The sequence below is a fragment of the Mixophyes fleayi genome, chromosome 3 (genome assembly GCF_038048845.1).
Source record: "Mixophyes fleayi isolate aMixFle1 chromosome 3, aMixFle1.hap1, whole genome shotgun sequence".
NCBI lineage: Eukaryota > Metazoa > Chordata > Amphibia > Anura > Limnodynastidae > Mixophyes > Mixophyes fleayi.
This window is the reverse complement of record NC_134404.1, coordinates 25,844,950-25,863,720: the sequence shown is the minus strand read 5'-3', so window position 1 is coordinate 25,863,720 and position 18,771 is coordinate 25,844,950.

Below are 18,771 nucleotides of genomic sequence, written 5' to 3'. Positions count from 1 at the left end.
TTTTAAAACGATATGGTCATTTTTGGATGAGTTCTAACTTTTATAACTCGGTCATCTGACTTTTATTGCAACTTGGGATCACGATATAAATGAGATACATACAATCACATAAAGCACAAGGTTAAGATGCCAGTGTCCAAATGAGCTTAATAAAAGATAGCAGAATAACAATTGTTGATGTTTTGTGGATGGTGTTTTGGTAAGGCAGAAAAATTATCAGCCACCAGTGTTAAAACAGACATTGGAGACTGGCATTTATGTGGAGCTACTGGTGGTGTGGGAAAGTTGGAATGAAGACAGATAGTGCAAGGCAGAGATATGAAAGTGATCTTGTCATTGTAGAAAACTTAACACAACTGCTGGAAACTTTGACTGCTCTGCGCCATTATAATAATCAAACCACCTTTCTGGTCTAGTTCTGGAGGAGCAGTAGTAGATAGACAATGAGTTGGATAGTTTGTAGAGGCAAGTCTACAGCTGCATTAGGTACACCAATGGAACTGGAGAAGGAGGTGGCTCAGGTGGTACCAGAACAGGCAGCCTGTCTGGCAGACAGTGGACCATTATTGTTCCATCAAAGAGCAGTTCAGGGCATGGATCCATATCAGAGCATGAGTAAGAATGCTAGAATGGCATTGGTGGAGAGGGCAAGACAGCAATATGTTCAGGCGCGGGCTGGGAGAGGGAAGCCCGGGGGGCACACAGGTGGCCACATCTCCTTGGCAGGAATGACACTGGCTGGGTATGGCTTATAGCTGGCATTGCAATTCCTACAAAACAACAGATTTAGTTTGTCAGAATGTAAAAATCTGACCAGTGCGTGCAGGTGCCCTATTATAAAGTATTTCCTGGGCAGCAGGTAATGAGTGCTGGACAACAACCTAGTAATGATAAGCCTGCACTTGTCACAGTTTATAAGTTTCTGGAAGAAGGGAATAGTATGCAATAGTACTGATATTATCCTATGCCACCCATATAGTGTGCCAGTGTGGAGGTGCAGTGCATATCAGGAACTACTTATAGGAAGATACTGGGGAATTCAAGAACGAAGGCAGTAACCATTTCTGTATTGCAGAAGAGTAGCCACAGCAACTGTAGATGGACACAGAGCTGAGCACCATGGCAGAAGATCAAGGTGACTGCTGAAGTGCCACCTGTAGTAATGGGACAGAAGCATGGTCAGACAATGCAATATTAGAGGAAGCAGTGCAATTTCAGAACCAGTAAACAGGTCAGGCAAGCAAGATCAGGCAATCCAGGTCAGCAACAAGGAATCATGTATGAACAGGATTGGTATGAGGAGTAGAAGTCATGGACAAGCTAACAGAATCATCAAATAACCAGAATACTCATTCCAGAGACATACAATGATCTTGCAATGGTTACGTTATAGGAATTTGTTTATATTTGTCTGGAGTTTGGCAATCCCTCATGTGTTAACAAGTCATTAACAGCAATAGGCCGTTAAACAACAGCCAGATCTAAGTCTTTACAGATACAAATGGAGTATCAAGGCTACAACAAATTCTGAACTGAGCTTGTGACTCACCACATAGGACCTTTACTGCTAAGCTATAAATTAGGCTATAAATAGCCACATTCTGATGATAATTATACCACGCAATTCAGAATTTTGATGATCAGTTTACCATCCAGAGTCCATTCTTACGATATCCACAATTTGGTAAATCACATAATGCTCTAATAGAATTTTTTTTCTGTTCCATTATAAACCAGACCTCTTCCTTGTGGCTAGTGTATAAAACAGATCTCTTCCTGGCAATAGCTCCTTTTCCTGATGACTAGTATATAATGTAGACTATTTTTCTTGTGGCCAATATACAAAACAGACAATTTCTATTATACAATAAAATTGATTTTCCTTGTGGCTAATGTACAATACAGTCTCCTTTTCTGGTTGTTAATATATAGGTCATATCCTTTTCGTGTTGATGGAGCTGTTTCCCATGCCTCTATCTCTGCCTGGCTCTGTGTGAGGTGTTTCTTTAAATTGTTCATTTAAGTAACTTGGATCCCTCCACCTGTGATTATCACACAGGAAAATGTGTCCTGTTCGTTAGGAGAAAGTAACAGTCTTAGCTGTTTGTTTTTGTCATATCCCAACTATTTTCCTTTAATATCTTGCTCTAACGCTAACTACAATTTTATTCTCTATTCTTACTACACTGCCCTCTCTCTCACACCAAGCAAATACATTTTAAGTCCCTAATGCTCACCCAGTTGGACAACCCCCACAATACCCCCCGTCTTCCCTTAAGCTTGCTCTTCCATCCATCCACCCAACACATTCTTTTTCAGTTTTAGTCCAAAACTGTACCACCTACATCAAATGCAAAATCAACATCATCCATCAAAAAATCTCCTCTTGCAGATTCATCGCCCAACACACACCTCCTCCACTCCCTCACCCACCTGCAGTTATTTATTTTCCATTACTGAGGGTGAGGTTTTTGCGCTCCTTTAATCCTCTTCCCCCACAAGCAATCCCAATGATTCTGATATCTCTCAATGCCTCTGCTCTCTCATCTGCAACTCTTGCCTACACCTAACTAACCTCTTTAACTTGTTCCTTTCCACTGTCCCTTCTGACGCTTGCCAAGTCTCTATTAGCCCTTCCTTTCTCTCTAACTACTTGCCCTATGTTTCAACTCTCCCTGTGCTTCCAAGCTAGATCTGTTTGTGTATTATAGCCTAACCCACAACTCAGTCCCTCCTCGACCCTCTGCAATTAGACTTATATCTCCTATTCTCCATCAAGACTGCCCTTACTAAAGTGGCCAACGATTTACAGCAAAGTTAAGAATGAATTTCTCCCTACTCATCCTCCTTTGCCTCTTTGTTGCTTTTTATACTACTGACCAGCTGCTTTCTTCCCTTTAATTTTGGGGCACTGTTCACCTTGTACCTTTCTAAGCCCTCATTCGGTGTTTTTACTTCTGGCACTTTCTCCCTCCACTTCCTATATATGTTTGAGTCCCTTAGGGCTCTATTCTTGGCTATCAGCTTTTCTAACTTAAACTTTCTCTCAGTGAACAAATATGATCTCCATCATCACTGCTGTGCTGACAATACCCCATTTACCTCTTCTCCCCATAACTTCTCTTTTACTCAATGTTCTCCCCATATGCCTGCTGCCTTGGTTTCATTCTCCACTCCACTCATAGCTTTACTCCACAAACACCAGTCACTTGCAGTCCATTGTGACATCTGCTTTTGAAACAATGTTAACAGCATGGGTAAGAATATGCTTGTAACAGAATGGGCTTACATGGTCCCCTTCTCAAAGGACTGGTTTTACAGATTTATCTTAGGATTCCTCTTACCAACAGTAACCCACTGTTACTGAATATTCCCACTGATGCTAATCAGGCACTCATGACTATAAGTGTCAACTATGCACCACCATAGTGTCGCCAGTTGCTGTAACCACCAGGCTGCAATATGGCACCTAGAACCACTTGCTTCTTAGTCACTTCTTTGCTGGTCACTGTAGTTAGATCCTCCTGACCACTTACTTTGAATCAGGACTAGGGGGTAGCTGGCAGATCATTGACTCCATATTCAGGATAGCCAGGGGATGGATGAGATATTTCTGCCCTTTTTATATAGTTTATATAGCCAGTTGTCCTATGGACAATGTACTTATACTTCTCATGTCCTCTGTCCTTTTAACCAGTCCAGGCTAATTGATTTATCTTGCACATGAATCAGCCTGGACCATGATCTAAATTTAACATTGCACTCAGTGGCAGGGAAATTATTTCCCTCCTGTCTAACAACAAGGTGATGGAGCAGGTCTATAATCCCAATCCTTAAATCTCCCACCCAGACTACTTCCAAGACTTGGGTTCTCAAGGTCTGGTGCCCCCTCAAAGTCAATCCCTGGGGATAGTACCCACTTGCACTGCTGCTACCAGAGCACTTTGAGCTCAGCTGTGGTGCTTTGCTCCTTGGGGCCTCCAGGAAGCAGCATACCTTCAGAATTTCATAGAATCCCTCCTGTGCTACAAGGGGTCCAGTACTACTGCTATCTTGTTTTACATGTGGAATCGGCTTGCAGAAAGCCCAAATACCACCAGTGCCATTTCACCCATGTGAACCCTACACAGGAATTCTCTGGGACTTCCAGCGTTGCCTCCACTGTTCCCAGCACCAGGGGTGATTTTTATTATTTATACAACATTATATTTTTAAACATATAAACATTTGAACAAATGTTTTTTAAGTTGTACAATACATTTTCTTATAAACTAATTCTCAGGCTCAATGTGTTGCTACTATTGCAAATTAAACCTCTCCCACAACACGTGCAGTATGTGGGAGAACGGTCCTCTGACCATTACAAAATAGGGATAACAGGGCACATAACAGTGGTCACGTCTGTCTGTTATCCCTCTTTTGTTCTAGCCACTAACTATTCGCTCACTGTACCCATTCACTGTTTCTCTATTTTATTTTATGCAGCCACGGCAGATAGCTGTCTCCACCATGTTCGGATATACACTACAAGATAGGGATAATATGCTATCCTACCACATGCCTAAACTGATCAGGTTGTTGGATAATTTTGCTAAGCAAGCACACTCAGTCCATTGTTGTACATTAATCAGGTTATTGGATAGTTTTGTTAGTCCGATAGAGATAATTTTCCCCTGGAGGAGTGGATATTCTTGGGGAGCGCTTATGATTTGGCAAAGGAGAAAAAAGGGTGGTTTTCATCAAAGGAAAAGCTGGGACACTAGGGATTGTGGATCATGTAATGCAGGACTATGCAAGGATAAACAAAGTGGTCATTCTTCCAGTACCAGTTGCATAACAGGGAGATTCTGTGAAATGAGGCCATTTCAAAATGCTATTTGCAAGAATATCCAAGCTCCCAGTACGAATAGGATACGAAGACCTACCAAACAGCAGCGAGGAATAAAACTTTTCAGCTATGCTGTGTGTGTTGTTCTCCATTGCTTGTGTGAGTCCCTGCTACTTAATGTGTTAAATGTTTGTTATACTTCTTTTCTTTCAGAATCTTTTAAATTCTTTAATGTTCAACATTCTTGGTTTGAGCTATTACCACTACACTGTGCGGATACACAGCCCTTAGTTCATCATAGGTGTCTACGTCACCAAGGGCGCTGCTCATCTAGTGCTGAGAGGGGCTATGACTGACTTGAAACCTGAGACAGTCCTCTCCCCTTGATATTGTTATAAATGATCAGGTCATTTTTATACATTAGTGGGCCCAGGGTAAAGATCACACATGTGAGCCCCTTAAGAACACAAGGTATAAATTGCAGTGGTATCCAAAATGAGGAGAAAATATTGGGCTAGATTTACTAAACTGCGGGTTTGAAAAAGCAGAGATGTTGCCTATAGCAACCAATTAGATTCTAGCTATCATTTTGTAGAACGTACTAAATAAATGACAGCTAGAACCTGATTGGTTGCTATAGGCAACATCTCCACTTTTTCAAAACCGCAGTTTAGTAAATATACCCCCAAGTCTTTTCAGTTAGCAATACATGTCAAAAATATATTTTATTTGCATTTTCCACAGGTGCAAATTATACTGCATGAGAGTGTATTCAAAAGACATGGGCTCATTTACTCTGTAAATCCACAGGGATCTTCCTCTTCCACCCACCTTTTAATCCAAAGGGAAAAATAAAACATATGGATGGCGCTTAACTGCTCCTTGTAGTCACGACATGTCTGACAGGTCAGATCGCTTTGCTTTGATTAGTTAGTGTCCAATACAAGCTAATTACTAGACATATAAAACTACAACATGTGTTTGTGAATTTATTTGTAGTATTAGCTTGGGATGGCTCAGATGAACTCTGTGTCCAGCCATGGGTTAAAAGCTGAAGCCAGAAACTAAATTAATGTGTATCTTTGATTATTTCTAAATTCTTCTGTTCTACCCAGAGGTATTTAGGGATAGAGAGTTCCAAAGACATAGTTACAGATGATTGCCCAATACCAATTTATGGTTTGGGTCATAACAGCTGTGGCCTTTGTAATCTCTCTTTAAGTTTACATCAGTATCATCAGTGATATGCAACAAACATACCACTCACATTCTCAGTGATCTGTAACATCTCAGGACATCTCAACTGGATGACTGGGCAGCTGGGACAAGTGTGCATGAAGGGAAATGAGAACACAGAAAAATGACAGTTTCTCATATGTCATATTTACAGGAGTCATGTTTGGTATGCAAATGAAGGGAATCTTATTACCTGCTGTGTGGAGAAAATATCATCTTTGTATGACATTCTGGTAAGAAGATAGGCCAGTGCAAATAAAACCTGACTTCAAAGGTGTTTGAACAGAAGTCATAAACAACTAATTTGCATTTACTCAGACTTAATAGTTCTGACATCACAGGAAAGGAGGCTGTAGGGACCTGAAGAATGTTAAATTGTCCTGGAGTCTAACAGATATGATCACTTTTTAAAGTCCATTTCATATTGAGAGGTATTCTTTTATTCTTGCTTCTCCCAACAAACAGAAAATGTATCATTCATGAGTTTGCCATCTTTGTTGTTTTATTTCTTTTCATTATTACAAGAACCTATTGTATTTTATCTTTGTATGTCATTTTTGAATTGTTTTTCATCTTAAGCATTTAAGATTTATTTCTCATTTTAAATTACACTTAATAAGTTCAGGTCTCTGTGTTTTTATGAATTCATTGTCAGACCTAGCTTGATTTTAGAACGCTACATAGTTGAAACAGAGGAGATCATTTGGTCTATGATAACTCTGATGAAAGTAAATTGTGATACATTAGTTAAAAGGGAGAACCGAAGGCTTCCTGAGAAAGAGGGTCAGCTCATCAGAAAAAGCTTTGGTGGTGGCATATTTTTAAGGAAACGTTCGTGTGTGCCAAGACAGGGAACAACTTAATATTTTTTTTAAATAGACCAGGTGGTTGTTTTTTATTAAACTTTTGTCACACACACGTCACACAGGCCAGGTGAGTGCTCTGTATTGTGACACAGCGCATGAGAAAGGCAGACAGAAAGCGAGCATAGTCAGTCAGAGTAGGGGGCTAATCCACTCATTCCCCTCATGGTCCATCTGGCTTCCTCTCCTGTTCTTCACCTTCCCTTTCCTTCTGCTCCTCCTCTTTCTTTCCACCACCTCTCCTTCCTCAGATTCACCCTTCATCTCCCCCTCTGCTCCCCCTAACCTTCTTTTAGAATGTACTGGTACCCTATAATCTTCAGCACATTTGACCACTGTGCACGAGGCAGACGGAGTTGTCTCACACTGAATTTTCTTATGTAAGTGTAGTGGGGTATTAATGAAATGTATGTGTGTGATATTAATGTAATGTGTGTGATGGTGTTAATTTAAAATGTGTGTGAGTGTGATTGTGTGTGTGTGTGTGTCTGTAGTGGTATTATTGTAATGTGTTTGTTGATATTAATGTAATATCGTGGGGCAATTAGGGTAATATAGTGGGGCTATTAATGTAATGCAGGGAATGATGCAGGAGAGTAATGTTATGACTGAAGTATTTATGTAATATAATTGGGTATTAATAGGATGGTTGAGGATATTTACGTAATGTGAGTGCTATTCATGTAATGTCTCAGCAGGTGGGAGCAATTAACTTATTGCTGGAGCTCTCTCTATTAAATGTGGGGGCTATTAATGAAATTTGGGGCTGATGGGAGCTTTTTACATATTGTTGGGCCCATAATGCAATGTGGGGAATAATAATTTAATGATTCGGCTAGTTGGGAGAGCTCTCCCAATTTATATAATGTTGGGGCTGATTGAGAGTGAGTGGCCTAGAGAGTTCAGCTTTCCAGGAGACAGGAGAGGAATAGTTCCTAACTCTTTTTCAAACAAGACCTTCCCACATAGCAGGACTTTGTTTTCACTTCTGGGACATTCAGGAGGTATGTCCCACTTCATACTGTTATCTCAATTCACCCCTGTCAGCAGCTCTAACCCTGCTCTTGTGTCTGATGGGAAAGGGGTCAGAGTGCTGTTCTACACTAAACGGCTCCTGCTGCTACTCCATGATGTGAGCAGTCTGTGGTGAGTGTCGGTGATACCATCAGGTGGAGTCATGGCACTTTACCCAGTGTTACTTACCACCTAGAGCAGTGGTGGCGGGAGTTGCTATGAAGAACAGAGCCCTCCTCCACTGTACATCTTAGCACTTGGGAACTTATGATGTGGGGGGCTTGGGTCACACGTGACAAGGGGAGAACAGTGGTGAAACATATGGTAAAAATGGGGAGAGTCACATATATTTCTCAGCCATTCTCCCCTTGTCATATATGAAGAGGGGAGGTAATCACTACTCTTACACACAGAAACACTAAATTCATAAACTAAAGCACTTACCATTAATTTGCATTAATTGCTTATATGTAGATGATAGATGATAGGATAGATTCCTCAGGAGAAAAGAGGGTATAAAAGTCAACTGTAATTCTGCCCCTTGTTCAAATCTATTATTGGCTCATACTGTCGTTCCCTGCACTGACGTTGTGGAGTCATATACCTGCAACAGGATCTCTAAATGTAGTTACCTGATTGGTCTCATAAATAAATTGTGGACCTTGCCATCTTTATATCACATATGGTTTTATATCTGATTCTATATATTGCTCCTATCATCCATTTTTATCTTTTGTTGATCAATTGTACTTAAAATCTAGATAATGATCACATTTACACAAATGTGACTATGCCTGATGAGCGAACCAAAGCTCTGAAACAAATTGCATTTGGATTTACCACTAGATATCGTTCTTGATGGCTGAGGTCTTCATGGGGAAGCCAACATTTCACTGGGTACCCACTGTCTAGTTAACCGAAATGGAGTTTTGTTCATCTTATTATTATAGCCTCCAATGGTATGTTCTTATTGTTTTTTTATTTACAATATAGTCAATAAGTCAAGCTGTGATAGGACAACAGTTGCATATGAATGTGCTACAGAAAGTGATCTTATTTTTTGACCTGACACTGATCATTGACTCAGTGAAATGTCAGGATCAAACATCAGCATCAGTGTTATTGGAATCACTCGTGTCAATGATAAATAGGTTACTTGTCAGTATTGGGTATCGGGCCCTGTTATCCATCTTAAAACTGTTACGACATTGATTGTTTGGTCATTTAGTTGTGTTCCAAAATGGACACTTTAAAAGGGTTCTTATGTAGACTTGTTCAATTTACCATAAAAAATTGTTTCACTCATCAGCAATCATTGGAGACAGTTATGTATTGTTTATGTCATCAACATTTCACTTTATTATTGGAAATATAGAACATGATTAACTAGATTAATGGTGCAACTGAGCTCTGTCACTTGGCTCACAAAATATGCTGCTCACCTCCAGCCATATTGCACTACCTCTTGCCCTTCTGGTCCACGGGAGGTTTCTGTCCTCCCTGAGACCGCCATAGGACACCTGCGTTACGGTTTGACAGGTGTACCGCCCCTGCACTATCTGTAGGGAAGTTTTCATGCTGTGAAATACACTGCACCCAATTAACCAATGCTGTTATTCCCGTCATGTGCCGCCTGGGTTAGCAAGTCAAGAAGCCCATATTTGTGGGAGTATAAAAGTTTGCACCAAATGAGTAGAGGTGTTGAGAAGATTGGGTTGTCATTGCTAAATATGGGTCAGGAATATCATGCGCCCACATAAAAAACAAGATTTTATTTAGAAAAATGAGATTATTTCAATTAGAAAAAAAGGGAGAACTCTGATATTTTCAGTAGAGTGCACAGGATTTTCTCTCCACAGATAGACTTGATATATCCACAGCCTCTGAGCCGTGGGTGATTGGGTCCCTTCTTAAACTTTCAACAGGAGACACATTCCAGGTGCACGTTTTTTTCCAATGTTATAAAATATGTAAACACACTAAGATGTTGTCTTTTCGACACTGCCTGTTCTATTTGTTTGTATTTACTTTTAAGTTTAAGTTTTTGCATTTAAGTTTCTTTCGTTCACCATCCCCCAACCGCAAGCATTGTTATCATCACATGTCAAAAACAATCATGTATGACAAGACTGTCATTTTCCTAACAGCAGTTAGTAATCAGTCTTACATTCTGGCATGCACTTTCTACCAGTCATAAATCATACTTGCCTACTCTCCCGGAATTCCAAGGAGGCTCCCGAATTTCTTCACGGACTCCTGGAAGAGTAGGCAAAGTTCCCGTATTTTCCGAAATTCACAGCATTAAATGGAGGGGGCGAGCCTTAATCGCATCATTAGGCCCTGCCCCCTCTATTCAATGCCGTGAATTTTGGCTTTTTATAGAGGGGGGCGGTGTCCCCACGCCCCCTCCTACCCTATGTCACCACTTCGGGGAGAAATCTTAAAAGTTGGCATGTATGCCACAGTCCAGATAAAAATCCCCTTTCTGTTAAGATTTACTTCTTGGTGACACTCTACTCAGCTCCAAATGCTCTTTTTGGGTGGTCTGTGACTACTTCTGCGCTACTTTTCCTGGTTGCACAGTGACGTGCAGATTTGTGGGCTGATATGGCAGCGTCCGTGGGGATAAATTGTTTGCCATAGCTGGTGGGAGGAGGTTGGTGGAGCAATGGCTTTCCTTGCTAAATGCAGATTAGGTACATATTTATTCAGTGAAGTGCAGGAACAATTTTTAGTACTATGGGATAGGATTGTTTAAATGTGATAACGGAGGGAGAGCGTGCATGTTCTGTGGGAGGACAGCCTCTATCTCCATGCAATTCTCTACTACCTTTGAGGTCCTGGAGATTGGGTATAATCCTTATAGTTATAAATGGACACACTTTGCACTATCCATTTGCACTTCCGCAGTGAAATGCATTTAAAGGCACACTGCAACAAATGTATTAAATAGCTTTAAACACACGAAACTGAGCAGTATTTTATGAGAAATATGTAATTGTTTAGATAAATGAAGGTAGTGATCTTAAATGGGAAGTAGGGTGGATGATGTGATGGTTTTACTGTTTCTACCCTACACATTATGTATAGCGCCCATAATCTACACAAATACAGATATGGGTTTCCAGAGACTGTGAAATGTATTTGGCAAACAAGTACTTGCCCGTATAAAGGAGCATAGTAGGCCTACAGATTTTTCATTCACAACTGAGCAACTACAATACTTCATAAAAAGTTGATACCAGCCATTTTTGTATGTATTTTTTTTATTTTTTTACTATATAGACACGATGAAAATAAGATAAGTTCCAGTTAACATTATTCCTCTCAATACATGTGAGTACAAAGTCATGAGAATAATTCATTATGTAAGAAACATCAATTTGAGGCCATTCATGTACGTATCATTTCACCAGGGCCGGACTGGCCATCTGGCACTTCTGGGAAATGCCAGAAGGGCCGATGGCTATATGGGCCGGCCCGACTCCTCCTGTCTTCCTGGTGGCTGGTTCCTCCCCGGGAACCAGCCACCTCTGCTGCGCGCTCCTCAGCATAATGGGGGAGGGAGCTGTGCACTGTCTATCATCCGCTCACCCAGCAGCCCCTACCCCACTAGCTCTCACACTCATGATCCCCGTGAAAATCGCGGCACCTCCGCGACCCCCCCCCCCCCGATATCCGCAGGGGGGTCTCGGGGGTTCCGCAATTTCTGCGGGGGGAACGCGGGGGTGCCGCGATTTTCGTGGGGGGAGGGGGGGTCGCGAGGGTGCCGCGAGTTGTGGGGATCATGAGTGTGAGAGAGCCAGTGGGGTAGGGGCTGCTGGGGAGGGGGTGAGAGACCCAGGGGGATGGGGGTGGTGAGAGAGTGGGTGAGAGAGCCAAAGGGGAAGGGGGTGCTTCAAGAGGGGGTGAGAGAGCCAAATGGGAAGGGGGTGCTGGGAGAGTGGTGAGAGAGACAGGAGGTAGGGGCTGCTGGGAGAGTTGGTGAGAGAGCCAAAGGGGAAGGGGGTGCTGGGAGAGGGGGTGAGAGAGCCAAATGGGAAAGGGGTGCTGGGAGAGGAGTGAGAGAGACAGGGGGTAGGGGCTGCTGGGAGAGTGGGTGAGAGAGCCAAAGGGGAAGGGGGTGCTGGGAGAGAGGGTGAGATAGCCAAATTGGAAGGGGATGCTGGGAGAGGGGTGAGAGAGACAGGGGGTAGGGGCTGGTGGGAGAGGGGGTGAGAGAGCCAGGAAAGAAGTGGGTGCTTGGAGAGGGGGTGAGAGAGCCAAAGGTGAAGGGGGTGAGAGAGCCAAAGGGGAAGGGGTGCTGGGAAAGGGGGTGAGAGAGCCAGAGGGAAGTGGGTGCTGGGAGAGGGGGTGAGAGGGTGAGAGAGCCAAAGGGGAAGGGGGTGCTGGGAGAGTGGGTGAGAGAGCCAAAGGGGAAGGGGGTGCTGGGAGAGGGGGTGAGAGAGCCAAAGGGGAAGGGGGTGCTGGGAGAGGGGATGAGAGACCCAGGGGGGAAGGGGGTGCTGGGAGAGTGGGTGACAGAGCCAAAGGGGGAGGGGGTGCTGGGAGAGGGGGTGAGAGACCCAGGGGGGAAGGGGGTGCTGGGAGAATGGGTGAGAGAGCCAAAGGGGCAGAGGGTACTGGGAGATGGGTGAGAGAGCCAGGGGGTGGGGGGTGCTGGGAGAGGGGACGAGAGAGCCAGGGGGTGCTGGGAGAGGGGGTGAGAGAGCCAGGGGGTGCTGGGAGAGGGGAGAGAGAGACAGGAGGTAGGGGGTGCAGGAAGAGGGGTGAGAGAGCCAGGGGGATAGAGGGTGCAGGAAGAGGGGTGAGAGAGCCAGGTGGGTAGAGGGTGCAGGAAGAGGGGTGAGAGAGCCAGGGGGTAGAGGGTGCAGGAAGACATGTGAGACCAGTGGGGTAGACGGTGCAGGAAGACGTGTGAGAGCGCCAGGGGAGAAGGTGGTGCAGGAAGACGTGTGAGAGAGCCAGGGGAGAAGGTGGTGCAGGGGGTTAAGTGAGAGGGACAAAGAAGAAGATGGTGCAGGGGTATAGGTAAAAGAAAGTGTAAAGGTAGAGACATCTTAAGAATTTGAATTTCAGGGATGCAGCCATCATAAAACACAAGTAGTAATGAAAAATGGGAATGCACAGAGGGGACAAGTGTTATAAAAAAATAAAAAATCAAGCCTTCATACTCCATTCACTCTTATTTTCCATAACCCCACTTCTAAATTTCCGCTTCGACCACTGCCCTCTGTTCCTGCTCCCGAATGGCTGTGTGAGCTGATAGTTGCTGATCCCTCATCGCCCAGCACGTCCGGTAGGAGAACAGAACACAGGATGCCATAATCAGGTAAGTTCATATATTTTCTCTTGTGCAATGTGTTTTTAACCATTCTTGTCATGATACTGTGTATCCAATGACATTTAAAACACTATGTATTGCTTATTATTGCGCTGTAATGTTTCTTGCATATCTATATGTACAGAGATTTTTAATTAAGAGGAAAAAACATTGCTTGTCATAAATTTTATCTGTGATTGTGTCAATATATATATTTTTGTTTGCATTGTAAATGGTGTATTAAGCTGCTCCTGGGCCTCACACTCTCAGTATCTGATATGCTGTACCAATTTTTATTTGTGAATGAGTTTTTGTCTGGGCACTACTAATGATTTGGGGCACTACTATGGCATAATGTTATTTGGGGACACTATTGTGGCATAATATGACCTTGGGGCACTACGATGTGGCATAATATGAACTGGGCGCACTACGGTGTGGCATAATATGAACTTCTGCCAAAGGCAAGTCTTTCATTGTTGAATATGATGGGAGCCCAAAGAAGTTGCTGTATTGTGGCCCAAAATTCCTCTTGTCGGCCCTGCCTGTGAGTCAAGGGGGTAGACGTCTCCAGGTAAATAATCTAAATGTTTCCTATCTGTTTTCCATCAAACTGATGGATCAAAACCAATTATCTCTCACCCACCTCCAATATCCCCCTTAATTTATATACTGTGTTATTTAAAATGAATAGAAAAGACGCAAATCCAGTTACTAAAAAAAAGTTAGTAAAAAAAATATTTTTCTCTGACATTTTGCTGTAGATGGAAATACTTTCAATGCGGCCGCGTGGGTTCAAATGATCATTCAATAGTTATGTTTTTCTGATATATTTGTTAGAGTTTTATTTCATGTGGAATGATTCATGAAAATTCTGCCATTACTATTTAATTGAGTAAAAAGGGTTCCTGTTACCTATATGTGTGTAAGTATTCTGTTGTTGCTATTTTGTGAGAGATTTGAAAAAAGCAAAACATTGGTTTCCAACAGTGGCGTCTGTATAATTGGTGATATTGCTGTAGTTTGGGGTGGCGTTGTGGCGGCAATGTTGTAGTGTTTGGGGCTTAGTATTGTTAATAAGTAGGAGAGGGTATTGCTATAATGTGGGGGTGATGCTGGTTGCTGTAATGTGGAGGTGATGCTGGTTGCTGTAATGAGGGGGGTGATGCTGGTTGCTGTAATGTGGGGGGTGATGCTGGACGCTGTAATGTGGGGGGTGATGCTGGACGCTGTAATGTGGGGGGTGATGCTGGTTGCTGTAATGTGGGGGGTGATGCTGGTTGCTGTAATGAGGGGGGTGATGCTGGTTGCTGTAATGTGGGGGGTGATGCTGGACGCTGTAATGTGGGGGGTGATGCTGGACGCTGTAATGTGGGGGGTGATGCTGGTTGCTGTAATGTGGGGGTGATGCTGGTTGCTGTAATGTGGGGGTGATGCTGGTTGCTGTAATGTGGGGGGTGATGCTGGTTGCTGTAATGTGGGGGGTGATGCTGGTTGCTGTAATGTGGGGGTGATGCTGGTTGCTGTAATGTGGGGTTGATGCTGGTTGTTGTAATGTGGGGGGTGATGCTGGTTGTTGTAATGTGGGGGGTGATGCCGGTTGCTGTAATGTGGGGGGTGATGCTGGTTGCTGTAATGTGGGGGGTGATGCCGGTTGCTGTAATGTGGGGTTGATGCCAGTTGCTGTAATGTGGGGTTGATGCTGGTTGTTGTAATGTGGGGGGTGATGCCGGTTGCTGTAATGTGGGGGTGATACTGGTTGCTGTAATGTGGGGGGTGATGCCGGTTGCTGTAATGTGGGGGGTGATGCCGGTTGCTGTAATGTGGGGGTGATGCTGGACGCTGTAATGTGGGGGTGATTGCGGTTGCTGTAATGTGGGGGGTGATGCTGGTTGCTGTAATATGGGGGTGATGCTGGTTGCTGTAATGTGGGGGGTGATGCTGGTTGCTGTAATGTGGGGGGTGATGCCGGTTGCTGTAATGTGGGGGGTGATGTCGGTTGCTGTAATGTGGGGGGTGATGCTGGTTGCTGTAATGTGGGGGGTGATGTTGGTTGCTGTAATGTGGGGGGTGATGTCGATTGCTGTAATGTGGGGGGTGATGCTGGTTGCTGTAATGTGGGGGTGATGCCGGTTGCTGTAATGTGGGGGTGATGCTGGATGCTGTAATGTGGGGGGTGATGCTGGTTTCTGTAATGTGGGGGGTGATGCCGGTTGCTGTAATGTGGGGTTGATGCTGGTTGCTGTAATGTGGGGGGTGATGCTGGTTGCTGTAATGTGGGGGGTTATGCTGGTAGCTGTAATGTGGGGGGTGATGCTGGTTGCTGTAATGTGGGGGGTGATGCCGGTTGCTGTAATGTGGGGGGTGATGCTGGTTGCTGTAATGTGGGGTTGATGCTGGTTGCTGTAATGTGGGGGGTGATGCCGGTTGCTGTAATGTGGGTGGTGATGCTGGTTGCTGTAATGTGGGGGGTGATGCTGGTTGCTGTAATGTGGGGGGTGATGCCGGTTGCTGTAATGTGGGGGGTGATGCTGGTTGCTGTAATGTGGGGGGTGATGCTGGTTGCTGTAATGTGGGGGGTGATGCTGGTTGCTGTAATGTGGGGGGTGATGCTGGTTGCTGTAATGTGGGGGGTGATGCTGGTTGCTGTAATGTGGGGGGTGATGCTGGTTGCTGTAATGTGGGGGGTGATGCTGGTTGCTGTAATGTGGGGGGTGATGCTGGTTGCTGTAATGTGGGGGGTGATGCTGGTTGCTGTAATGTGGGGGGTGATGCCGGTTGCTGTAATGTGGGGGGTGATGCCGGTTGCTGTAATGTGGGGGGTGATGCTGGTTGCTGTAATGTGGGGGGTGATGCTGGTTGCTGTAATGTGGGGGGTGATGCCGGTTGCTGTAATGTGGGGGGTGATGCCGGTTGCTGTAATGTGGGGGGTGATGCTGGTTGCTGTAATGTGGGGGGTGATGCTGGTTGCTGTAATGTGGGGGGTGATGCCGGTTGCTGTAATGTGGGGTTAATGCTGGTTGCTGTAATGTGGGGGGTGATGCTGGTTGCTGTAATGTGGGGGGTGATGCTGGTTGCTGTAATGTGGGGGGTGATGCTGGTTGCTGTAATGTGGGGGGTGATGCCGGTTGCTGTAATGTGGGTGGTGATGCTGGTTGCTGTAATGTGGGGGGTGATGCTGGTTGCTGTAATGTGGGGGGTGATGCCGGTTGCTGTAATGTGGGGGGTGATGCTGGTTGCTGTAATGTGGGGGGTGATGCTGGTTGCTGTAATGTGGGGGGTGATGCTGGTTGCTGTAATGTGGGGGGTGATGCTGGTTGCTGTAATGTGGGGGGTGATGCTGGTTGCTGTAATGTGGGGGGTGATGCTGGTTGCTGTAATGTGGGGGGTGATGCTGGTTGCTGTAATGTGGGGGGTGATGCTGGTTGCTGTAATGTGGGGGGTGATGCTGGTTGCTGTAATGTGGGGGGTGATGCTGGTTGCTGTAATGTGGGGGGTGATGCCGGTTGCTGTAATGTGGGGGGTGATGCCGGTTGCTGTAATGTGGGGGGTGATGCTGGTTGCTGTAATGTGGGGGGTGATGCTGGTTGCTGTAATGTGGGGGGTGATGCCGGTTGCTGTAATGTGGGGGGTGATGCCGGTTGCTGTAATGTGGGGGGTGATGCTGGTTGCTGTAATGTGGGGGGTGATGCTGGTTGCTGTAATGTGGGGGGTGATGCCGGTTGCTGTAATGTGGGGGGTGATGCTGGTTGCTGTAATGTGGGGTTGATGCTGGTTGCTGTAATGTAGGGGGTGATGCTGGTTGCTGTAATGTGGGGGGGGATGCTGGTTGCTGTAATGTGGGGGGTGATGCTGGTTGCTGTAATGTGGGGTTGATGCTGGTTGCTGTAATGTGGGGGGTGATGCCGGTTGCTGTAATGTGGGGGTGATGCTGGTTGCTGTAATGTGGGGGGTGATGCTGGTTGCTGTAATGTGGGGGGTGATGCTGGTTGCTGTAATGTGGGGGGTGATGCTGGTTGCTGTAATGTGGGGGGTGATGCCGGTTGCTGTAATGTGGGGGGTGATGCCGGTTGCTGTAATGTGGGGGGTGATGCTGGTTGCTGTAATGTGGGGGGTGATGCCGGTTGCTGTAATGTGGGGGTGATGCTGGTTGCTGTAATGTGGGGGGTGATGACGGTTGGTGTAATGTGGGGGTGATTGATGTAGTATGAGTGTGTGTGGGGGTTATTTATTGCTGTAATTTGGGTACTAATAATGTATTGTCATGGTATTTATTGATGTAATTGCGGTGCTAACAATGTAAGATTGAGGGTCATTAGGAGAAATAATTCTCCCCCCACACATACACACACTCATATTACATCATGTTGTACTGCACCAGCAACGCACACTACCCCAGCATCAGTGTGCAACAATATAGTGCATGGGGCCCACAACACGTGGGCCGGTGTGCTTTAAATGCCAGGGATGATTTTTAGTCCCAGTCCTGCCCTGCATTTCACATTAAATAACCTCTAAAGCTTTATAGCAGTGGTCTACTGTACTTTTGCAATTAATAGATGCTAAAAAAAATGCATGCAAAAATTTCAGTCATTTGTGACAATTTTGATAATAACCAGGATAAGGGATTTTGAAACCCAAATGATGGTATTAGATGTCCTATCTGTTACTGAGGGACTTTGTTTAATAACAGTTTCCAAATAAAATGTTGGATAATGGGTTTTTTTCAGCACCAGGGGGTAAATGTAAATTAGTAAACTAATTTGAACTTAAAACGGTGCTGTCTGTAAAGCCAAGTTTTGCCTTTAACGACATTGCTGTTTTAAATCTCTCCAGCAAAGTCACCGAATATCGGTGACTTACACAGTCTGCAGTTTAATACATTTACCCCAGATACATTTTTAAATGCGGGTGGGGGTACTGTTCGGGAATAATTGTCAATTATTAAGAAAGGGGCAGCACGGTGGCTCAGTGGTTAGCACTTCTGTCTCACGGCACTTAGGTCATGAGTTTGATTCCCAAGCATGGCCTTAGCTATGTGGAATTTGTATGTTCTCCTCGTGTTTGCGTGGGTTTCCTCCAGGAGCTCTGGTTTCCTCCCATATTCCAAAAACATACTGGTAGATTAATTGGCTGCTTTAAATTAACCCTAGTCTCTGTGTGTGTGTGTGTGTGTTAGGTAATTTAGACTGTAAGGTCCAATGGGGAAGGGACTGATGTGAGTGTGTTCTTTGTACAACGCTGCCGAATTAGTAGCGCTAAATAACATGATGATGATGATGAATGGGAGATAAAAAGGATTCTTGATATGGATTAATGAGTGCCTCCAATAACAAAACCCTTTCTTCCACTATCTTAATAGTTTACATATAACACAAGTTTACTCTATACCATAGCAACCAATGAGATAATATGACTGTGCTCTAGCCCAACCAATAAATTAATAACTTTAAAACTAAAAGAAATAAGTAGGATATATGAACCTACCTTCAAATAGAACTAACAAA